Here is an 11,746-nt window from a genome sequence, read left to right on the forward strand (position 1 = left end):
AGGGAATATGTTTGATGGGCATTTCCTTGTCAACTCTTTGAACCTCTCCCATGCCTCGTAGAGAGTCTCACCATCCTGTTGTCTAAAAGTCTGAACCTCAGATCGAAGCCTATTGACCTTTTGTGGGGGGTAGAAACGTGCCAGAAACTTGCTCTCCACCTCATCCCAGGTTGTTAGGCTGTCCCTTGGGAATGATTCCAGCCACTTAGCTGCCTTGTCCCTAAGTGAAAATGGGAACAAGAGCAGTTTGTAGGCATCTTCCTGGACTCCATTGGACTTCACTGTGTCACAAATTCTCAGGAATTTGGTGAGATGTTGATTTGGATCTTCATTAGCACTCCCACCAAATGAACAATGGTTCTCCACCAGTGATATTAGCTGTGGTTTGAGTTCAAAATTGTTGGCCTGAATGGGTGGTTTCTGAATGCTACTACCACAATTCCCAGAGGTTGGGTTTATGTATGAACCAAGAACCCTTCTATCAGGAATGGCATTGTTTCCATCATCCCTCTCATGGTTGTGAACTTCTCTATCCATGTTGAGATCTAGAGCTTCCTCAAAGTTGTCCTCAGATTCTCCTTCAAATTCTTCTTCTCCCAGTACCCTCTTCCTTCTTGCTTCCCTTCTAAGTCTATGAAGGGTCCTCTCTGGTTCGGTATATGGAGGGGTTAATGTCTCTCCTCTCCTACCTGTCATACAAGAACACACCACAAGCAACAACCAAGTGGAATACTCTTGGTTAATGGAAGAGTATGGTTAGAGCAGTTGAGGAATTAATTCAAATAGTTAGTGGGTCAGTGAGTTAGTTGCTTGAAATGAAAGGCATAAGAAAGAAAAAGCAAATAACAGAGTGCAGAAATTAAAATTCAACAAGTAACTTGAACTAAATTAACAAAACAAAAAAAATTGCTCAATCTAGTTAACTTCCAATTTGAGAATTGTCAATCGAAAACCAATCCCCGGCAACGGCGCCATAAACTTGATGTAGCATAACCTTGATGCTATGATTTTAGGAAATTGCACAATCGGCAAAATTCCTTCCGGCAAGTGCACCGGTTATCGTCAAGTAAAAACTCACAATAGAGTGAGGTCGAATCCCACAAGGATTGGTTGAATGAGCAATTCGGATTAGAAGTTTGTTCTAGTTGAGCGGAATCAAGATTTAGATGAGAATTGCGGAATATTAAATTGCATGAATTAAAAAGCTAGAAATTAAATTGCTGAAATTAAAAGGGATGGGGGTGATTGCATGAAATTAAATTGCAGAATGTAAAGAGAAAATGTAGATCAGAAATGGGGAATTCATTGGGTTTCAGGAGATATTGAGATCTCCGAATCAAAACATTTCTATCTCTTCCTCAACCAATGCATTCATTGAATTTTGCTTGGCAATCTTATATGATTGGATCCCAATTCCTTGGCTCACCAATTCTCTCTAAAAACAAACAAATTCCCAATCCCTTGGTTTAAATGTTCATAAGAAGAGATGATGCTCGATCACTGATTATACCACACAGCTTCATGAACCACAATTTGGTAGGATTACATGTCACAATATCCATCCAAACCCCAATCCAATTCACTGTGAGAAAGCTTCTCTAGCATGAATCCTCCATTCCTTTCCCAAGGTTCCGAAGGATTCCAATTATGGATAATTTCTTTCCCAAGACAACTACCCAATGGAATTAGATCGAGAAGCTTTCTAACAAAATTCAAGAGAAAAGATTGAAGAAGAAGATAAAAAGTATTATTGATTCATTGAATTACAATAGAGCTCCCTAACCCAATGAAAGGGGTTTAGTGAGTCATAGCTCCGAATTCTATTACAAAAGTAAAAAAATGCTAAAGTGTCAAAAAGTCCCTCACTAACTTCAGTTCTATCCTATTTATACACTTTCTAAATTGAGCTTCTGTTGTGATTCTTGGGCTTTGATGCCTTTCCCTGATTTCCTTTTTGCTTTGGGTTTATGATCCATAATACTGATGAGGCTGTGATCCAACTCTGTAACATTCATTGAGCAAACTTAGTGATAAACAAGTAATGACACAAGACTCAACAAATTGAAGTTCCAGACTCATCAATTCTTCAGGCCCAATCCCATAAACTATGATATTCAATTGGGTTTCATACCATAATAGGTTTAAGTTAATATTTGTGCTCAAATGCTAACTTAAACCTCAATATAATTGGCCCAGAAACCCTTTCAAAGAGTGGCGTTTAAGTTGAAGTTTAAGTTTCAGTTTAAGGTTAAACTGAAACTTAAACGTGGAATTGGAAGAAAGCAACCCAGGAGGGTAATTACTCGAACACGTTTAAGCTTCAGTTTGAGGTCAAACTGAAGCTTAAACGTGGAAATGAAGATTGCAACCCTGGAGGCGATTCTTGGTCGAACACGTTTAAGCTCCAGTTTGAGGTCAAACTGGAGCTTAAACGTGGAAATGAGAAGGCAACCCTGGAGTAGCAAAAACGCCGAACACGTTTAACCTCCAGTTTGAGGTCAAACTGGAGGTTAAACGTGGGAATGAAGAAGGTAGCCCTGGAGTGTGAATGTCGAACACGTTTAAGCTCCAATTTGAGGTCAAACTGGAGCTTAAACGTGAAAATGGCTTCCTGGTGCCTCATATAGTTCGAACACGTTTAACCTCCAGTTTGAGGTCAAACTGGAGGTTAAACGTGGAATCACTCCCTTGGTGCCATTCTCATTCTGGCGTTTAACCTTCAGTTTGAGGTTAAACTGGAGGTTAAACGCCAGTTTCCTCTTTTCTCAGCTTTCATGATTCTGGCGTTTAACCTTCAGTTTAACCTTAAACTGAAGGTTAAACGCCACTTTCAGCATTTGGTGTATTCCTTATTCTGGCGTTTAACTTCCAGTTTAAGGTTAAACTGGAGGTTAAACGCCACTTTCACATTGTACTCCACATGTGATCTTCAAGCTTCCTTTATAGATTTGGTTGCTTCCTTGCCTAGCCTCTTCTTCCCTGAAATCATCCACACAATTGCATCAAAGTCTTGCAGATTTTCATGAGAATTCTTCCATTCATAGCATTCAAGCAATATAACTAAAAACTCATGGAATTTGCATCAAAATTACACTGTTTGGATGATTCATTACTTTGTTGTTCATTTAACCATTTTTGGTTACTTTAAGCTCAAGAAAATGCATAAAACAACTAAAACTAACAGAAAAATGCTAGTGAAACTAGCCTAAGATGCCTTGGCATCAGTTAGGCACGCTTATTTCTGATAATAGTACCAACAACTGCAAATTGTATCATTTTATTTCATTGCAAAATATAGTCGCCAGATTAATCTTCAATTTTTCTTCATATTCAAAGGAGTGTAAAAATTAAGTTAATGTGTTTTTAGTGTGCAATTTTGGCCGCTGCTTTTTTTTGTGTTTCTCTGACTTTTGGGTTTTTTATCTTCTTGAATATTTAATTTATAAATACATAATCTGTATATTTCTTTTATGAAAGAGTTAGTAAGAAGCTTATATTTATTTGTCACTCTCTTTTGTTTATTTTTTTATTCCTTCAGTAAAGCTTTTTTTGGTTTTTATCTCTAATTATTTATGGAAAAACAATTTTTTCCCTCTTTTTTTGAAATAAAATTAGTAAGAAGCTTATCCTTATTTGTTATTCTATTTTGTTTATTTTTTTTATTCCTTCATTGAATCTTTTTATTTTACAAATACTCATCATTTTTTGAAGTTTTTTTTCTTTTTCTATTATTGGTTATGAAGTGTTTATTTGTTGTTTAAAAATATTCTTTTGTCTCAGAAAAGAAATTTTTAACTTTAACAAAAAACCAGATATTTATTTTAGTTTCACTGATGATATTAAATCACTTTTTAATCTTTGGATTATTAATGCCATATTTCTTAATTTTGAGTCTTATATTTCTCAATTTCTAAAAGATATAATTTTATGCATTTGAATAATAAAATAATTTTGTTGTTAAAAGTGAAAAAACCTATTAAACTTATACGGTTCAATTCCAACTGCTGCCTTCCTTATTTTGTATCTTGAGAAGTCGTCACCTGTTTTCTTACAACTTTTTATTTTCTTTTTTTCTGATTGTTTTTTTTGTCACAAGCAAATTAAGTTTCAAAGTCACCTTTGTGCCTTTTTTCTATGGTGTTCTCTTGAGAGTCAAATTTTTCTTTGTGCCTTATTTATATATAAGTGTACACCACTTATCATTGGGTTTTTATCCTATAATTATTTCAACCTTATTTCTTCTTGGGTATTGAACTAAATAATTAATTAGTGTTGTTGTTCTGTCTTTTTTTTCACCATTTGCTTCAAATCGGAGCTATTTATCTGTTATATTTCTAACTGTTGAATGATACCTTTTTAAGCAGTCAATTTCGAAAAACTAGTGTTAAAACAGTGAAAAATTCTTTAAAAATATGTATGGTGTAATTTCAACCGCTGGGTTCCTTTATTTTATTCTTTGTTGTTTCTCTGATCTTTTGGTTTTTAATTTCTTGGGTACTGATTGTATCAATTTATATTTTGTTTCCCTCTTTTCTGACGTGTTATGAGTGATAGGCGTGATGGATGACGATTTACTTTTGATGGTCCGCTCTGGTGTTTACAGTGGTGGTGGTGGCATTACTAGGTATGACTCTTCATTCATATTATTTTTTTTATATTTTTCATTTTATTTTTCACCTTTCTGACTTGATACGGTTCAATTTCAATTGCTGCCTTTCTCATTTTGTATGTTGAGAAGTCGTTACCTGTTTCCTTACTACTGTTTATTTTCTTTTTTTATGTTTTTCTGATGTTCTTTGTCACAACCAAATTGAGTGTCAAATTCACCTTTGTGCCTTTTTTTGTCTTGAGAGTCAAAATTACCTTTGTTTCTTTTTTATATATAAGTGTACACCACTTGAGTTTTATTTGAATGGAAGCTATTTAAAATTTTTTTTTTTGTTTTTTATCTCCTCTTTCTCAATTGTCAAGGAGCTGTTGGCTTGAAAAAAGGAGCTGTTTGATGAAGTTAAGTGATATTTTTTCTTGCACACTTTTACTTAAATTATGTTTTTGTTTTGTTTCGTGTGCTTTTGCAATATTTTTTTCTGATATGGGAAAGTTCATAGGTGTATTAAAAACTATTAGAATATTGTTTTACACAAAGCTTTTTGGACAATTTTTACAAATTTTGTCGAGTGACACATTTTTATTCACTTAATTCCAGAAATAATGTGGTCAATAGTGAAGAATGCTGTATAAATCGAACCAATGCATGTTCTCTCTGTAAGTTTCTCTAATTTCTATAAGAAATAATTTTTTAAATTTATATAGTCTAATTTCAGCTGCTAGCTTCGATAATTTGTATTTTGAAAAGTCGTGTGTTTTGTTACTATTCTTTATTTTGTTCTCTCTCTGTTTCTCTCATTTTTTTATTTTTATCTGCTTCGTTCTTTTTTTTAGAGATAACCCTGTTTAATTGAAGTTTTTTTCTTTTTTTGTCTGTTATGGGTTATTTAGCTGTGGTTTTTCATTTTATTTTTGTCTTTTTATTGAAAGACAAATTAGGTAGAGGTTGCTAGGTGATATATATGTTTGCGAAGTTTCTAGGCAAATTTTAACTGTGGTTGGTCGATTGGTTTCTGAGGTGGTTATCGGATTCAGAGAGATGGCCCCGCAACTTTTTCCATCTATTTGGATCCTATAACCAGTTGAGATGCCAAATAATTTATTGAGTTTGTTATATGTCTGAACTTTCTTGATGAATATTTTTGGATGAAATTTACTTTTGTTGCCACATTTGATTTGTGAAACATGTGCTTTTAAGTTGGTATCGTTGTTATTGTATATTTGTTTTGTAGGTGCCTTCCTATTTTCTTCAAAATGTATATGAATTTAGTCTTAGTTGAGTTGTAATTGTTTATCAAGCATTTATTTTATGAATGCATGTTTGTTTGCCTGTTTTCTGAACTAAGATTAGTAAGTGGTTATCTTTTTTTTACTTACTCTGGATTACTCGAATTGAACTTGAGTTGTTCACATATTCATCTTTTTGAATTCTTACACACGAAAGAATTTAGAGTTAAATTTACCTTTGTACCATTTTTTGTTTCCTTTATCTTGACAGTCAAATTTACCTTTGTGCTTTATTTATATACAAGTTTACACCACTTGAGTTTTATTTGGATGCTATTTAGAATACTTTTTTATTTTTTACTCCTGTCTTCTTCAATTGTCAAGGAGCTATTGATCTTGAAAATGAAGCTACTCGATGAAGTTAAGTGATAATTCTCCTCTACTTAATTTACATAAATTATGTTTTTTTTTTCTTTTATGTAGTTATACAATATTTTTTATTATGATATGTGAGAGTTCATAAGTGTATTAAAAAATAATTAGAATATTGTTCTGGAAAAAGCTGTCAAAAAATTTTGAAAAAATTTGATGTGTGATACATTTTTATGCATGTATTTTCAGAAAGCATAAGTTGTCAACAGTAAAAAATCCTGTATAAATCGATTTGGTGCAGGTTTTCTCTTTATGCTTCTCTCATTTTTGTAAGAAATATTTTCTGCCAATTTGTAGGATCCAATTTCAGTTGTTTCATTCGTTAAGTTGTATTTTGAAAAGTTATGTATTTTGTTACTATTATTTATTTTGTTCTTTGTTTGTTCGTCTCATGTTTAAGTTCTTATCTGCTTGGTTATTTATTTTAGAAAGACTCCTAATTTTTTAGTTTTTATTTTCACTGTTGATACTAAATCAGTTTTTAATCTTTTTATTACGAATGTCATATTTCTTAATTTTAAAACTTATTTTTCTCAATCTTAAATGATATAATTTTATGCAATTAAATAATAAAAAAAATTTGGTGAAAAATTTGGAAAACCTATGAAAACCTATGAAATTCTATACGTTGAGATTCTATACATTGCAATTTCTCTTTTATATCAAGAAAAGATAAGCACTTGCTATTTTTTTTTTTTTGGTTTTGTTTGACATTCTTTTGAAATAAGATGAGTAAGTATTTATTTTTTTTATTATTCTATAGCGCTTGAGTTGTACTTCAATTTTTTACATATCTATTTTTTTAAATTATTCCACACAATGGAACTGAAGTCAAATTTATCTATCTACTTTTTTTTGTTTTTTAGTTTTTTTTCTTGTATGTTTTTGTAACTAGATTTTGTTTTAGATTTAGTTATTTATTTCTTTTTTGTAATTTCGGCTACAATTGATTGAATTGTTTCTTCATTCCTTGAGTATTGGTATTGTATTTAGAAGATGGTGTTATGTGTGTCTTTTTATTTTAGTTTGTGGTGATTTTTGTTAAAAAAAAATATTTTATACTTCATAGATGATGATGTTAGCTTTATTAGAAAATCAAATTTTTGGTTTGTGATTTGATGCAATTCTTTATTTTCTTTTTTCTCTATTTTACTGATGTGCTAGTTTTTATCTTCTTGGCTATTTACTTTAGAAATACACATTTTATTTTTTTCTTTTCTGAAATAAAACTAGTAACAAGATTAGGTTAATTTGTATTATTATTCACCAATTAAATTTTACATCGATGTTATTTGGATTTAGTTATTTGTTTTTCTAAAATTTGGGATACAATTTTATTAATTTTTTTTACAAAAATGTGATTTATAACAAAAAAGCGATAAGCACATGCTAATTTTTTTCTCGATTTTGTTCGTCATTCTTTTGAAATAAGATGAGCAAGTGTTTATCTTTTTTTGGTTATCCTACGGTGCTTGAATTTGTACTTGAGTTGTTCACATATCCATTTTTTGTAATTCTCCCACACAAAGGAATTGAGAGCCAAATATATCTTTGTACCTTTTTTGTTTTTAGTTTTTTTTTCTTGTGTGTTATTGGTAACTAGATTTCGTTTGTATAATAATTAGATTGTGAAAAATAATTAGTATACTGCTCTATAAAGTGCTGTTGGAAAATTTTGGAAAATGTTGATCAGTGATACATTTTTCTTTTGGTCCAATTTCAGATGCTAGCTTTCGTAAGTTGTTTTATGAAAAGTCCTCGTGTATTTTCTTACTATTATGCGTTTTGTTTTTTGTTTGATCCGCTCATTTTTAAGTTTTTATTTGCTTGGTTTTTACTTTTAGAAATACTCTTTATTTATTTAATTTTTAATCCATAAATATTTTTGGCTGGAGATTTTGTTATAGTTGTCAGAAGATTAATTCAAACTTTTTTTCCATTCCTTTTCATTGTCTTTGTTTGTTGAGTAATGAACATTGTGTTATGAGAATCAAATATTACAACTTCTCAGATTAGTCAGATGATTTCTTTGAAGTTTCCGAGGTTGGGATTATTGGATTGATCAGTTTGTTGGGTTGGTCAGACCACTTTTCAAGCAGCTTTAATCTTATAAACTGATGGAGCTAATGAGATTCGTAATCTTGGAGTTTTCTGGAGAGTGGCCTGAGCAGTTGGACTATTTAGCTATCAAGCTTATGTTGATTCTTTTTTTTTGAGAAGTTTGAGTATTTGATTTTGTTGTCATATCTTTGTAAATAAAATTAGTAGAAAATTTATCCCTATTTATTACTCTCTTTTGTTTATATCTTCATTCCTTGATTATATTTCCTTTTTTCTTGGGCACAATTTTTTAACTTTATTGATGGCCACTTTGTTTTTTGGTATTTAACTACATAGATAATTAGTTTGTGTGTATCTTCATTGGGAATATGATATAATTTTCATTGGAAATCTAATAATATAGGAAGCCTAATAAAATAATGATGTCTATACTAGAAGGTGTCCTCATCTAAGTCTACCGTTCTTGGATATATGCATAGGTTTTCATTTTATTTTGGTTCTCCCTTTTCTCTTTGTTACTTCATGTTCTTTTTGTTATCTTTATCTTCTCTCTCATCCTCTCTCTTACTGTTAGCTCTCAATTTATATAGAGGATAACTTAGGGTTAATATAGCTTACTATTTATACACCTTATTTGTATATCAATTGTTGTTAGCTTAGGGCCTATATATATGATTATTTAGTGGGGCCCGCAAACATCTTTCGATTGATATCTAAGGTCAATCAATATCTTTCAAATCTCTATCTTGATTCTTTTTTCTCCTCCAAAAATAAGAAATCTATGTATTTTGAAACGTGAATCACACTTTGTCACAACTTCGCACAACTAACCAGCAAGTGCACTGGGTCGTCCAAGTAATACCTTACGTGAGTAAGGGTCGATCCCACGGAGATTGTTGGTATGAAGCAAGCTATGGTCATCTTGTAAATCTCAGTTAGGCGGATTCAAATGGTTATAATGGTTTTCGAATACAAAGATAAATAAAGCATGTAATAAAGATACAGATACTTATATAATTCATTGGTGGGAATTTCAGACAAGTGTATGGAGATGCTTTATCCCTCTTGAATCTCTACTTTCCTACTACTTTCATCTAATCATTCTTACTCCTTTCCATGGCAAGCTATATGTTGGGTTTCACCATTGTCAATGGCTACCTTCCGTCCTCTCAGTGAAAATGGTCCAAATGCTCTGTCATAGCACGGCTAATCATCTGTCAGTTCTCGATCATGTTGGAATAGGATCTATTGATCCTTTTGCGTCTGCCACTACGCCCAACACTCACGAGTTTGAATCTTGTCACAGTCATTCAATCCCTGAATCCTACTCGAAATACCACAGACAAGGTTTAAACTTTTTGGATTCTCAAGAATGCTGCCAATGGATTCTAGCTTATACCACGAAGATTTTGATTAAGGAATCCAAGGGATACACACTCTAGTTCTCGCTTGTAGAACGGAAGTGGTTGTCAGGCACGCATTCATAAGGACAGATAACGATGAGTGTCACGGATCATCACATCCATCAGGTTGAAGTGCAGCGAATATCTTAGAATAAGAATAAGCTTGAATTGAATAGAAGAACAATAGTAATTGCATTAATTCTCGAGGTATAGCAGAGCTCCACACCTTAATCTATGGTGTGTAGAAACTCCACCGTTGAAAATACATAAGAACAAGGTTCAGGCATGGCCAAATGACCAGCCTCCAAACGTGATCAATAGTCTCCAAAAATGATCTAAGGAAAGCTAAAGATGTCTAATACAATAGTAAAAAGTTCTATTTATACTAAACTAGTTACTAGGGTTTACAGAAATAAGTCTAAATGCAGAAATCCACTTCCGAGGCCCACTTTGGTGTGTGATTGGGCTGAGCTTGAGCTTTACACGTGCAGAGGCTTCTCTCGGGGTTAAACGCCAAGTTGTAACGTGTTTTGGCATTTAACTCTGGTTTGTGACGTGTTTCTGGCGTTTTACTCCAGAATGCAGCATGGAACTGGCGTTGAACACCAGTTTGCATCGTCTAAACTCGAACAAATTATAGACTATTATATATTACTGGAAAGCCCTGGATGTCTACCTTCCAACGCAGTTGAGAGAGTGTCATTTGGAGTTCTGAAGCTCCCAAAAATCCATTTCGAGTGCAGGGAGGTCAGAATCCAACAGCATCAGCAGTCCTTTGTCAGCCTCCTATCATATTTTTGCTCAGGTCCCTCAATTTTAGCTAGAAAATACCTGAAATCACATAAAAACACACAAACTCATAGTAAAGTCCAAAAATGTGAATTTTGCATGAAAACTAATAAAAACATCCCTAAAAGTAGCTAGATCATACTAAAAACTACTTAAAAATAATGCCAAAAAGCGTATAAATTATCCGCTCATCACAACACCAAACTTAAATTGTTGCTTGTCCCCAAGCAACTGAAATCAAATAGGATAAAAAGAAGAGAATATACTATAAATCTCAAAATATCAGGGAATATTTGTTCTAATTAGTTGAGCGGGACTTGTAGCTTTTTCCTTCTGAACAGTTTTGGCATCTCACTTTATCCTTTGAAGTTTAGAATGATTGGCATCCATTGGAACTCGGAGTTTAGATAGTGTTATTGATCCTCCTAGTTAAGTATGTTGATTCTTGAACACACCTACTTTTATGAGTCTTGGCCGTGGCCCTAAGCACTTTATTTTCCAATATTACCACCGGATACATGAATGCCACAGACACATGACTGGGTGAACCTTTTCAGATTGTGACTCAGCTTTGCTAAAGTCCCCAGTTAGAGGTGTCTAGAGCTCTTAAGCACACTCTTTTTGCTTTAGATCACGACTTTAACCACTCAGTCTTAAGCTTTTCACTTGGACCTGCATGCCACAAGCACATGGTTAGGGACAGCTTGATTTAGCCACTTAGGCCTGGATTTTATTTCCTTAGGCCCTCCTATCCATTGATGCTCAAAGCCTTGGATCCTTTTTACCCTTGCCTTTTGGTTTTAAGGGCTATTGGTTTTTTCTGCTTGCTTTTTCTTCTTCTTTTATATTTTTTTCACCATTTTTTTCGCAAGCTTTTGTTATTCAGTGCTTTTTCTTGCTTCAAGAATCAATTTTATGATTTTTCAAATTATCAATAACATTTCTCTTTTTCATCATTATTTCAAGAGCCAACAATTTTAACATTCATAAACAACAAGATAAAAAATATGCATTGTTCAAGCATTCATTCAGAAAACAGAAAGTATTGTCACCACATCAATATAATTAAACCAATTTCAAGGATGAATTTGAAACTCATGTACTTCTTGTTCTTTTGTATTAAAAACATTTTTCATTTAAGAAAGGTGAAGGATTCATGGAATTATTCATCACCGTAAGACATAGTTACTAGACACTAATGATCATGTAATAAAGACACAAACATA

At 32.7% G+C, this 11,746-nt stretch overlaps 1 non-coding gene across 1 annotated transcript; it reads left to right on the plus strand.

Moving 5' to 3' along the window:
* The first annotated feature begins 7 nt into the window (after nucleotides 1–7).
* Nucleotides 8–111, plus strand: LOC112715169 (small nucleolar RNA R71). The gene has a single exon (XR_003159489.1). It is a non-coding gene; the product is annotated as a small nucleolar RNA R71 (small nucleolar RNA).
* The last annotated feature ends 11,635 nt before the right edge of the window (nucleotides 112–11,746 follow it).

The sequence above is a fragment of the Arachis hypogaea genome, chromosome 1 (genome assembly GCF_003086295.3).
Source record: "Arachis hypogaea cultivar Tifrunner chromosome 1, arahy.Tifrunner.gnm2.J5K5, whole genome shotgun sequence".
Lineage (NCBI taxonomy): Eukaryota > Viridiplantae > Streptophyta > Magnoliopsida > Fabales > Fabaceae > Arachis > Arachis hypogaea.